Below are 13,670 nucleotides of genomic sequence, written 5' to 3'. Positions count from 1 at the left end.
CCAAAAAAAAAAAAAAAAAAAAAAAAAAACCTAGCTAGACATGGTAGCGCGCGCCTGTAGTTCCAGCTACTTGGAAGGCTGAGGTGGAAGGATCGCCAGAGCCAAGCAGGTTGAGGTTGCAGTGGTCAGGAGCGGCCACTGCACTCCAGTCTGGGTGACAGAGTGAGACTCCAACTCAAAAAATAAAAATTTAAAAAATAAAAAATAAAATAAAATAAAGAGGAAGACCAGGGGCAACCCCTTCAGGTACCCTCCCACTGTGGGAACTTTTCCGTCTTCTCAATAAATCCTGCTTTCTAAAAAAAAGAGAGAGAGAGAGGAAGACCAAAAAATGTACATTTCTAGTTGTTGTAAAAATCTCTACAAAGTAAATTAATCATTTTAGGGAGTTCTATTTTTAGCCAATTAGAGGAATAAATGCCATCTAAAGTGTAAAGTGGCAAGCAGGTTTGTCCAGCTGAGCCTGCATGCTTTTCCCTCACTGAATGTGGAAGAGCCGCTTGGCGATTCATAACCCTGCTGGGTTGCTTTCCAAGGACCCTTACTCTTAGATTTGGGAAGACCACCTAACTAAAAGCAGACTAATATGGAAAGGGAGAGTGAGAGCTTCACCCGGCAAGGTCTGCAGGGCTGGATAAACACTGACAGGTCTGGCACTCAGCTCTGCCTTGGGCTATTTGCTAAAATAACATTACCCAGTTAAGGATCGTTATCATCAGAAAAACAGGAGAAACCTCATGGTTTCAAGACCAGCACAGGGGAGAATGTGAAATCAGGATGAAACAGCCCATCTAATGAGAGTGCCAACAATTCTAAAAGGACTTCAGGGAAATTAGAGTAAACATCACTCTGGGAGTGGCCAGGGTTCCAGCAACTAATTCAGTAATTCCTCCAAAAAAGGTTTGACTCCTCTCCCTTGCTTTTGTGTGGCCTCTCACTGCCTGCCCACCCTCAGAATGGAACCAACTTTATCACCCACCCTCTGTTCCCAGTGCACCCACTCTCCTAGCAACCTAGCTCCTTGAGCCTCACCTCTCCCCTGTCATCCAACTCAGTGGCATGTGGCTTCAGGGACCACACCCCCTCCAGAGGTACCTCTCACCTGAGCAACAGGTACTGAGGAAGGCTAGCACACCTCTGAACCCAAATTCTTTATGATTCCATCCAAGCCTAATATAGGAAAATAAAACCAAAGCATACTAAATATAGCAACTGGGGCTATAATAACTTTAGATACATTTCTATCATTAGGGAATATAATGGGAAAGTTGGTAGTTATATGGAGGAAGGCATTATAGGGTACCTTAAACTGATATCCATCTGGAAGAAAAGCAGTCTACTAGTGTCAAAATGTGTGACACACACAATTTTTTTTTTTTTGAGTCAAAGTCTTACTCTGTCACTCAGGCTGGAGTGCAGTGGCACAACCACTGCAGCCTAAACCTGCTAGGCTCAGGCACTCCTTCCACCTCAGCTTTCCAAATAACTGGAACCATAGATGTGCACCACCACACTCAGCTATCTTTTTGTTTACTATAGAGACAAGGTCTCATCAAGTAGCCCAGGTTGGTCTCAAACCCCTGGACTCAGGTAATCCTCTCACCTCCACCTCCCAAAGTGCTGGGATTACAGGTGTGAGCCACCACACCCAGCTCACACACAAATTTTGTGTGTAATTATCAGATACAAGCAAGGTTTGTTTTTATTTAGAGGTCTTATTTTTAGTGACAGCTTCTTTTTTTCAGAAGTTAATATGTTTACCACTGAAGCTACTTCTGGCTGGTCAGAGACACCACCAACTCATAGAAGGACTTATAAGTGAGACTTAACACAACAAGGAAGAGGCTAGTAAAATGTGAGGATAACTTTTATTCTAATGACTTTCTGGGCACTAAACACCCATAACAACCCTTCTGCTCTCTTACAATTTTTCTGGTGTAGTGTATTGAGCTGGGAAACATCTGGAGCCATTTTATCCTGATTAATACTAGATAAAACTTTCCGTTGAGTTCATTCTATCATCTGAAATATTTCATCTAATATATGACTGAAAACATTTAAAGCTAAATGTTTTGAGAATTTTATTACAAAACATTATTCTTCCCTCCATCCTAACACCGTGGGCTGAGTGACTTTCAATACTTGAGTCACATGTCCCTAAATGAGGTAAGAGTTGAGTTTAAAGCAATTAGGAAGAGGAGAAATTAATTATTTTCCTTTTGTAATTAGTGGGTGTATTTTAATTATTTTTATTTGAAAGTCAAATCATATGATTGAAAGCAAAATAAATAAGCATTTCAGTCTCATTATCATCAAATAGCCACCAGATGCCTTGAAGCCAAAAAAAACTCTCTATATATATAGCATGAAAATTATATTGAATCATTTTCTAAATAACCAGCAAAAATATATGTACCAAACCAGCAAATCAAACATGAACGTATTTTGTCATCTTGACACTGAAACTTGAGATTAGTGAATAGAGGGACGGAAAGTTATCTAATGGCTCAATATGGTTGTAAGCCTGAGAAAATACCAAAGAGCCTAAGAAGCCCCTTCAAACGCTGGTGTGCCAGAAAAAAAAAAAAAAAAAAGAGTCGCTATGTCCAACCAAATACTTGCCTTCAAAGTTAAGAAGGGCTGACAGGCCCTTCCAGGCCATTCTCCTTTCCAAAGACGGAGCAGACATCATTCCAGAGAGACAAGAATTACCTATTTGTCGAAGTAGCTGCAGGAGAGATCTCAGCTTTCTCTTAAAAGCCTACAGTCACCACTGCTGTCACCTACTTCCTTTTATCTAGCCTGACTCCCTTTGGCTTTGAACAAATATCTCCTCTCTTGGTTTATCATTAGTGAAGACAACGAAGAGTTGGCCACCATATTCTTACACTAACATTCCTTCATATACTTAAAACTATCTTATACCCAGTCAGATGCTGTGGCTCACTCCTGTAATCCCAGCACTTTGGGAGGCGGAGGTGAGAGGATTGCCTGAGTCCAGGGGTTTGAGACCATATGGCCAACTTGGCAAGACCTCGTCTCTACAAAAAATTAGTCAGGTATGGTGGCACATGCCTGTGGTTCCAGCTACTTGGAAGGCTGAGGGGGAAGGATTGTCTGAGCCCAGCAGGTTCAGTCTGCCCTGGCCATGAGCATGCCACTGCACTCCAGTGTGGACGACAGAGTGAGACTGACTCAAAAAAAAAACCCACAAAAAACAAAACAAAAAAAACCTGTCCTGTACCCAACAGCAGACTTTTCTCAATGAATTATCACTGGCCTTTTAGTATCTCCTCTCTATTTTGTGTGTGGGGGGGTGTGCTCTTTAATCATTTCTATGACTGTTCTTTAAATAGCCTGCATGTCTCCCCTCAAGGCCTGGAACTGTACTCCAGCTGTGCTTTCACAGTGCCGATTAGAAGAAGGTTATGCCTAATAGACTGAACAGAAACATAGAGAGGAACCAAGACTAGAGATAGGAAGTTCCACCAAGCTTCCTGTCTTTGCTTCTAGTCTGTTCCCAAGGCTCCAAGGCAACCTCATCTTTTAACAAGTTCCTCTCTTTTGTTTAAGTTGGCTCCACTGTTTTTTAATACTTTAAAACTTCTCACAAATACAACATCTGTGTTTAAAAGCTGCTCCCAAACATAACTGTTACACACCTGACAAGGCTCAGGTACAGAGCCAAGTAGAAAGAAGGCCTTAAATGCCAAAACATTGGGCATTTGACCATGCCTGGAGACCATGTTCTAGAAACTCCCTCTTCCATCTTTGACCCACCACCACTTCACTTTAAGTTTCATAACTTTTGTGGATATGGTACTCTGAGCTAGCTCTACCCAGATGACTGATCCATTATTTTCTTAGATAATAACACAGAACTGAATAATGCCAACTGCACAGTCCTAGCCCCCTCCCCAGTCTTTGCTAGGATCACAACCATCTGTTCCAAATGGAAATGGAAGTTGAGAAAAACATCAAGTGACAACATCAAATAGACATACTATTCACTTGACGTCTGCCGATCAATCCACAACTTACCCAGTGTCTCTGAATTCCTCGGCAATATCAAAATTATGATGCAATTTGCTATGCCAACATTTGTCAGGGTGGCATCCAGCAAAGTGTTTTATGATTCTCTGGCTCTGTTTCCTCATTTGCTCCTCAGGATATTTTGTTTCTCTCAGCACCGGCACTTTTGGACATGTAGTCCAATAGCCAATGGCTTTGACTGCCAAATGACAAAATTTCTCTAGTCTCTGACCTCAGTTACCCTAAAAAAAAGAAGAGGAAAACTATTCATTTTAGCTCCATAACTATTAACAGGAGTAACCACTTCCAGAAAACCTACCTCCAAAATATTGTCCTTAGAACACGAGGCATCTTTCTCTTTTCATTTCCTCCTAGTCTAAAAGGGTCAAGTTGACCTTCTTAATATCCACAATTTGTGAATCCTAATCAAGCCCCTGATTTTCTTGCTAAAAGCCCTTATCAACATTATAATATATTTTACATCCTCCCTATATGAAGATTATATGTGCAATTATTTCCCCTTCTTTCCTTCCTCCTTCCTTCTTTCTTCCTCTGTTCTTTCTTCCTTTCTTCCTTTATTCTCAGGTTCACATCTCAGCATTTCCCTTTGAATTATTCTGTTTTTATCTTTAATTACATCCTCCAATTTACAATTTGATATCAGTCCTAATCTCTGCTATTTTGACTTTTACCTTTACCTTTTCCAAATTTCCATTTTAGGGCCCTCGAATAACTTAATCAGATTTTATTTTAATTTAATGCCCCATCAATCATGAACACTTCAGCATTCACCTTATATTTTAATATTTGGTCATATAAGAGGAACATTAACTTGAGTTTCTTTTTTGTTGCTGTTGTTGTACATATTTTGTATCCTGTTCTATTTCTAGTTTCCCCTCTGAAGTCTACTCACATTTGCTGGAACATCACACCTAATCCATTATCCAGAAAATGGAAATATAATACTAAGTGGTTTACTGTAGCCCACATTTTTTCATAATGTCATAAAAATTTATAACACTTAAAAGCCAATGATCCCCGAGGTCATTTATCCTCAAGAAAGAACAAGTTTATTCTTGTGGAGCAAAATCTGTATCAGACATAGTTCTCACATTATGAGATATGTACCCTTAATGCATAACATCAGGGCAGCCTGCAAGCACCCAGCATCCATTCCGCACCCTGATGGTACAAAGCCCTTTAGTGGGAGGCAGGTGGGCTCTTCCCATTCAGAGGTAAGGGCCTATATTTCAGAAATTCACTTCAGCCTCAATATCAGATGTGGTTTCACAGAGAGATAATGATCCCCTTCAAACAATGGGAAATAACTGAGGAAAGTCATTATGTCACTGTTAAAAAACGTCCTCAATGATCCTGCCCTAGCTGTTACCTAATCTGAGTTTTATTTCTGAAGGCTCCTGAGTGGGGAGACTTAAGCACTGCACATACCCAGCTCATGAAGTCATTGCTTTAAATGTACATCAAATGTTGGTAGCAGAATGTGAACAACGCTGGGGAGGCAAGGGGTGAGGTAACTGGAGAATGAGGTAGCAGCTCAGGGAGTTTGAAAACTACACCCAATCTGACAGAGCTGTTAGTTTCTAATGCCAGTTGGAGAGAAGGCAAGGATCCAGCAGATGAGGGCTGTTTACAGAATAACAGATGGCCTGAGGTGCTTTCTCCAGAGCCATCTGCCTCCAAAGAGGCACTCACCTGGGTTTCCTGGAGGAGCTGCAGGCTATAAGCAATACCACCCTGCTGACATTGTTGACAGCCATGTCTCTAGACAGCCTCCTTTGGAAGCAGCCAGTTGTCCAGGTATTACATTCAGTCTCTCGACCTCAGACAACTGTGCAACTAACCTTTCCTGATGACCTCCTTTCAAGCCTTCTGCTCCCACTCAGCTCCTGTGACTGAACAGCTCTCATAAGTTTCTGATAAAAGAAGTACTGCAGGCATATTTCATATCACCAAAAGTTGGCTCTTTACATCCTTCCAGTAATATATTATGCAGCTATGTGCAGTAATGATGCAGATAATTTTGTCAACCCCAAAATGTTCATGGTAGATTATCGAATTTAAAATGCAGACTGTAAAACATTAACACTGACACAGTTTTTTAAAATAAATATTTATGTGAACATATGTATTAAAAGGCATTAAAAAGTGTGGAAGGGCTTATGTCCAAATATTAACAGAGGCCATCTCTGTAGAATGAGATTACAGGTTATTTTTCTTTTTGTTTACCTTTATTTCCTAAATCTTTGATGAATGTGTACTATCTGTATAATTTCTTAAATTGTTAGTGACGAGAAAGAAATTCAGCCTCTAAATATGTGGACTCATTTCTCACTCCTCCCTTTTTTTATGGTAGGGGCTTTTAAGGCAGATGTAGAACAGGAGCACCATAGTTCCCTGACTCTGGGGAAAACCGCCACTGGCCACAAGAGTTCCTTGAATGCTCTGTGCCTTGCAAGGGAATAGAAGAGCCTTATAAAGAAAATTGCAGCCTTGGTGAACCACCCTATTAAACACAGAAGAACCACAGGAGGCTCGCAGGGGGAAATCCAAGTAACAAGGCTTTACAGATTTGTTTAAAGGAGGTAAAAGTACCCTTTAAATAAAATATATTGATTTAAAAATGATTACTATGACCTTTTCTTGATGATCAAAAGCAGATAAAATTTTATTCATAACCATCATGATTTGTGTGTGTGTGTTTACCACCTCTACCTAATACAAAACATCTGGCGCCCTTGGACTAGACTCCAGTTCTGCTCAGTCCTCTCTGTGTATCTAGCCCTCAACTACGATGCCGCTTTTCACTAGATCCTTCCAGTGAATCAACCAGCATTTTGTAAGGATCTTCTCTCTGTGTGCTTCAGATCACCTGTACTACTCATTTGGTTTCAAAAATATACAGCTTTATGTGGTTATTTAAGATTTAATGTATGCATAAAATTTCAACTCCTAAGAGGATTTCAGCTTATTATCAAGAGATCTTGCTATTGTCCCCAAAATATATTATTTCCTTTGTCCAGAGTAATAGAACTCATAGTTTTACCAGGGGCACACAGTCACAAATAATAAAGTCCACATTTCTTATCTTTGCTGCAGCTAGATGTGACAATGTGACTAAGTTCTGGCCAATAAGATGTCAGAAAAAGGTATATGTGCAAGCTCCAGAAAGTGCACTGAAAGAAAGGGAGTGTGCCTTTCTTTTCTTTTTTTTTGGAAATGTTGATGTGATAGCTAGAGTTCAAGCAGTCAGCTGGGACCCTGAAATAAAAGTCATATGCTGACGAAGTGTGGTGGCTTACGCCTGTAATCCCAGCACTTTGGGAGGCCAAGGCAGAAGGATCACTTGAGGCCAGGAATTCAAGACCAGCCTGGTCAACGTAGCAATACTCCAGCTATTAAAAAAAAAAAAAATTAGCCGGGCTCAGTGGCTCAGCCTGTAATCCCACGCTTTGGGAGGCTGAGGTGAGTGGATTGCCTGAACCCATGGGTTCGAGACCTGCCTGGGCAACTTGGCGAGACCTCATCTCTACAATAAATCAAAAAATTAGCCAGGTGTGGGAGCGCATGCCTGTAGTTCCAGCTACTGGAAGGCTGAGGCAGAAGGATCACCGGAGCCCAGCAGGTCAAGCCTGCAGGGGCTGGGAGAGGCCACTGCACTCCATCCAGTCTGGGTGACAGAGTAAGACTCCAACTCAAAAACAAAAAAATTTAGTTAACATGGTAGGTGCCTGTAGTCCACCTACTTAGGAGGCTGAGGTGGGAGGATCGCCTGAGCCCAGCAAGTCGAGGCCACTGCACTCCAGCCTAGACAACAGAGTAAGACTCTGATCCAAAAACAAGAAAAGTTATGTGCAAGAAATACAGACCAATAAGACAGGAGTAAACTAGGCCCTGTCTTATTAGGAACCTTCCCTAACAATCTGGATTGCTTTTTTCTAGATTTTTTTTTTTAATGTAAGAAACAAACTCCCATCCAGTTTAAGCTGTTATTTTGGGGTTTCTGTCACCCACAGCTGAACCTAATCCTACCTGGTAAAAACAGCATGTGACCATATTTTCATTCATTTTAAAACTATTTCTTAGCCGGCCTCGGTGGCTCAGCCTGTAATCCCGCGGCTTTGGGAGGCTGAGGTGAGTGGATTGCCTGAGCCCGTGGGTTTGAGACCCGCTTGGGCAACTTGGTGAGACCTCATCTCTACAATAAATCAAAAACTAGCCGGGTGTGGAAGCGCATGCCTGTAGTTCCAGCTACGTGGAAGGCTGAGGCAGAAGGATCGTGGAGCCCAGCAGGTCGAGGCTGCGGTAGCCGGGAGCAAGACTCCAACTCAAAAATATATAAATAAATAAATAAATAAACAAACAAACAAACCTATTTCTTGAATACCAACTGTAGGCTGTGCACTGTCCTGGCTCTAGAAATACAGTAGTGAACAAAGCAGACAGAATCCTCTCCCCTCATGGAGACTACAACCTAGCTTGGGGTCCACACAGCTCCTAGCATGATGCTACACAAAAGGAAGGTGCTGAAGTATTTGATGAATGAGTCAGCAATGAGCCTTCCTGTTTATCCCTTGGTTTAAAACTGATTTTGTTTATAAGTATGGAAATGTTTGTATAACTAATGCTCAAAAAAATTACAACCTTTTTTTTAATAAAATTTAACCAACTTTTCCTGTTAACGCACTCCCCACCTCCCCTAAAAAAAATAGGAAAGCAAGGCAACTAAAACCTACTGATTCCTTTTAAATTATAATCAACATTAATAACATCTCAAAAGAATGTATTGCAATGTTACATATTACCCCCACACCTCTATTTCCTTATCTATGATGGGAATATGTATTGGACTGTTGTGAGGATTAAATGAGATAATGTCTCAGAAATGGTTAATAGGTTGGCGGCGGCTGCGGCGAGGAGAGTTTGGCGCGATGTCTCACACCATCTTGCCGGTGCAGCCCACCAAGAGGCCGGAAGGCAGGACCTACGCTGACCATGAGTCTGTGAACGAGTGTATGGAAGGCGTTTGTAAAATGTACGAAGAACATCTGAAGAGGATGAATCCTAACAGCCCCTCAATCACATATGACATTAGTCAGTTGTTTGATTTCATTGATGATCTGGTAGACCTCAGCTGCCTGGTTTACCGAGCTGATACCCAGACATACCAACCGTATAACAAAGACTGGATTAAAGAGAAGATCTACGTGCTCTCTCGCCCGCAGGCCCAGCAGGCCGGGAAGTAATCGAATGGGAAGCATTGGGAATGGGGTGGGCGTGGAACACGAGTGTGTGCAGCGAGCTATAGTGGGAGTTTTGTATTATAGGAATCCTCTTTCCATTTTGTTACATTCTAGCCAGGATGGAATGTATTCCATAAATGTGAGGATCTTGTTCAATCTGAAACCCCACTGCCCCCCTTTTTTTCTTTTTATTTTTTACTTTAAACATTTTTATGATGATTTAGATGAAAGTTGTCCCTTGTCATTTAATGTTGGCTGCAATCCTTCCAACTGTTGATGTCTCTTTTACAACATTCACTGTACTAACCCTTCTTCAAGATGGGGTGGGGGTGGTGACGCAGTTTAGCTATGTCCTCAAGACAAAGTCTCAGTGAAAAGTAAATGTTCTTTAGTTAAAAAAAAAGAGAAATGGTTAATAAATATTAGCTATATTCAGTTGATAATAAATATTGCCAATTTGAAAACAGTCACATTCTTTAATTTAGTCATTTTATTTCTGGGATTCTATCCTAAGAAAATAATTCCAAATATGGGAGGAAAAATCTTACCAAAAAATGTTCATCTCAGTGTTTTTTATAGGTGGGAACCAGAGATTTAGTGACCTTTCCCTGCCAACCCTCCTTCCCTCCAATGGTGAGCGAAGGCCTAAAAATCTGCCCAAACCAAGATCTGTAAGTTCAGAACTAGTTGGGAAGAAGCAGACAGAGTTGGGAAGAAGCAGAAAAGAAAGGAGAATTTAAGTCCAAATTCCTGGTGAAACAGAATTACAAGAAGAAAAAGTTCAAGATGTCAAGTACATCAGGGTAAAACAGAGCAAGAGAGTCTAAATGAAGCTTGATCTCTGAGATCAGGCCCCTTGAGAGAACGTTCCAGAATGTGGATCCTGGAGCTATGCCCTGAGAACGAGTGGGGAGGGAAAGGAAGCAGCCACCACAGAGCATCTCAGGCATAGTCAGTGGGTGGGCCAGTTGATGCCAGACCCTGAACAGAAATAAAATAAATGTTCATCAGAAGAGGAATGACTAAATAAATTATTAAATACCACAATAAAATATTATGTAACAATTGCAAAATGCTGATCAGAAAGACTACAGCAATCTGAGAAAATCCTTGATGAATGCTAAGCATATTAATTTATGTACATATAGTACATGTGAAATATGCTTACATGTCTATATAAATACATGCCATAATACTTACATATGTGTGTATAATACATATACATGTATACTTACATATATGTATATGTACATATGGTATGTATTTATGTACAAGTATATATGTGTATAAATGTATATGTATATATGTATATGATAGCAACTATGGCATATGCATTGAAAAAAATACTTCCGCACACCAAAATCCTAATAATTAATTGATTGGAAAGTTAAAGTAATGGTGATTTGCCTTTTTCTCTGTTAAATTTTATTTAATGAATAAGTTCTAAATTACTTTTATGTTTCAAAACTTAAGGAGGGGGCAAAAAGAAAATTATGTGTATTCATCTGAATGCTGTAGTACTACTCTTCCAGAAATTTGCTTCCTAAGAATGAATTTGTGTCTTAGGCACAAGCCCTATTTTTAGCCTCCTAAATCCTTTTCTTTCAATATCAATTGAAGAGATTTTTTTTTAAGTTTCTCTCTTGCACTGGTTTTGAGAAAAATTCTCTTGTCTGAGATGAAATCTCATTCGAGAACAAAACATAAAACTCATTTATAGGATACACTCCAATGGTCAACATTATGAAGGCCTTTTCCAAAGGTCCTAACTTGCTCCCTTGGTGAACAATTGGGAAAATGTGATGGTGGACTGAGTATTAGATAGTATGGAAATGCATTTACATGGAAAGTCAGAGATTCTTGACTTTGAAAACCAAATGGTTAAACAGCAAGTAAAATGTGATCTGATTCTCAGAATAAAAATGCATATACACATAATTGGAAAGGCATCTGGAAGAATAGACAATAAAGAGTTGGCAGAAATCATCACTGGATAATAAAAATTGTGTTTTTATATTCTTATTTTTTGCTTATTTGTGTGTGTGTGTGTGTTTTTACTTTCTATAATACATATGTACTGTGTTTGTAATGGCAAAAGATTATTTTCAATTGAAAAATAAGAGCTCCCCTTAGTCTTAAAAATTTAGACCTTCGCATTTCCTGGTTCTGGTTAGGTACCATATTCGAAGTAAAATGCCAGAACTCACTACAAACCCAGAAATAACTTTAAAAAAAATATCTCGCAGGAAAAATTTGCTCTTACAAGATTCTCTGCCCAAGTTTAAAGGCATAATACATTTTGCATACAATTTTGATAAACAAATAGATTATAGGGTTGTTTACTGAAGCCAAATTTATACTCTGATCATTTTGATTTGGCCCATCATTAATCATAGTCTCCCAACATAACTCTGCAACTTTATGTCCAAGAATCTATTTGTAGTAGTATTCCCTGTACAATATAACAGCTAGATAATCTAGTGATACTTAAGAAATCATTTATACTTTGGTAACCCTGGAATTTCACCTGTTATAGCTAAATATAAAGGTAAATTATTAATTGACTGCTTCAGTCACAATGATTCCAAAGCAGCTGTTATTTACCTGGGCAACAGTCTTCAAATTAAAATAATTCTCTGAATCAGCTTTCGGCTCCATGCTGTTAGTCCTTATGCTTAACAGATAGGTTGTTACAGCTCCAAGAAACCCACCATGGGCAACAAGTAAAAAAAAATTTCAAAAGTATAATTATATACTGTATTTATATTACAGTCAGCGATACAGTGACTAGGTAAATAATTAAAAGTGACAGGTCTGAAACCAAACAAAATTACTCCCAAGGAAATAAAAGGCACTTTTATGCTACCTTTCAGAAAATATATATGTATAGTGTTATTTTTTTTTCTTAGCCTCAAAGGAAAAAATTATATAAGAATAAATAATTGCATTGCTCTCATCTACCCTCCAAATTGAAGATTTGCGCCTAGAAGAAGGTAAAATAAAATATACGGTGCCCAATCTTAAATATAACCTCTTCAACATTGATAAAGGATTTTCCTGCTTTTGATGTCTTTTGCTATTGCATCAGGTTTTAAAAAGTACACAAAAAGCCTATATGTATTTTTCAGAGCAGAGTAGGAGCGTTTCGGGGGAAGCACATGACTGACTCCCTTGCAGGACTCTGCTGGGTCTTTGAATTTTATCTATATGAAAAATAAATGAGTCAGTGGAGTCCTGGTTCTGCTAAGGGAGTGTGAACCCACTAGATCCCATCCCTCCTGCTAATTATAACTAAAGTCTCTGACAAAAACATGGGAGGGAGAAAAACTACCTGAGGACTGTGAAAGTAAACAAAAGCAGATGGATTTAGGGGGATGAGTGAGTTTCTCTCTCTCTTCCCCCGCCCCTTCTTTTCTCATACAGCTTTATCCAAAGGGCAGGCCCCAGTTTCAGAACAGTGTGGCCTATTGGCTGCTAAACTTCCAGTAGAAACATGTCTTTCTGGCCAAAGGAACCAGGAAATGTTAACCCTCTGGGGCACAGTAGATGGGAGAAATTCCAGAGGGGAAAGAACTGGAGAAAGTAGTCCCCTAATTCTGTGTATGAACCCTAGGCTCAGTCTAACATCTGAGCCAAGAATGCAAGGAACAGACATAAACCAACGTAGCAAAGGCTTTGAGAATTTAACTGAGATATGAACCACCTGGGTAATTCTCAGACTAACCCTTGAACTGGGTAGGTGCAGGAGCCAAGGCAGCACAACAAAGGCTTATGTAATTGAACCGAAATTTAAATCTGGGTTGATCTCCTGCTAAAGCAAAATATCAACATTTTTTAAAAACTCAGAGCCTATCCAGTATAACACTGAAAATGTTCAGGATATAATCCAAAATCACCTTATAAAAAATCAACTCTAAAGGGATCAAAGACCTAAACGTAAAACCTCAAACTATAAGAATCCTAGAAGAAAACACAGGAAACACTCTTATGCACAGTGGAGTAGGCAACCAATTCTTGATCAAATCCCCAAAAGCATATGCCATAAAAGATAAGATAGACAACTGGGACCTCCTCAGACTAAAAAGCTGTTGCACAGCAAAAGGATCCATCAAGAGAGCAGGAAGACAACCCATAGAATGGGGGGGAAAGTTTACTAATTGTGTATTTGACAACAGTCTAACATCCAGGATCTACGAGGAACTCAAGCAGAAAGGAAAAAAACAAACAGCCCTATTAAAAAGTGGGCAAGCTGGGCTCGGTGGCTCAGCCTGTAATCCCGCGCCTTTGGGAGGCTGAGGTGAGTGGATTGCCTGAGACCGTGGGTTCGAGACCCGCCTGGGCAACTTGGCAAGACCTCATCTCTACAATAAATCAAAA

At 39.8% G+C, this 13,670-nt stretch overlaps 1 pseudogene across 1 annotated transcript; it reads left to right on the top strand.

Moving 5' to 3' along the window:
* The first annotated feature begins 8,952 nt into the window (after positions 1-8,952).
* On the top strand, positions 8,953-9,652 carry LOC103259038 (annotated as a pseudogene). The gene has a single exon (XR_504215.2). The product of XR_504215.2 is annotated as an enhancer of rudimentary homolog pseudogene (transcript).
* Positions 9,653-13,670: the final 4,018 nt, after the last annotated feature.

Source organism: Carlito syrichta, unplaced genomic scaffold, assembly GCF_000164805.1.
Source record: "Carlito syrichta isolate Samal-C Ts95f unplaced genomic scaffold, Tarsius_syrichta-2.0.1 Scaffold302449, whole genome shotgun sequence".
Taxonomy (NCBI): Eukaryota; Metazoa; Chordata; class Mammalia; order Primates; family Tarsiidae; genus Carlito; species Carlito syrichta.
This window is presented reverse-complemented; position numbering and strand designations above follow the sequence as displayed.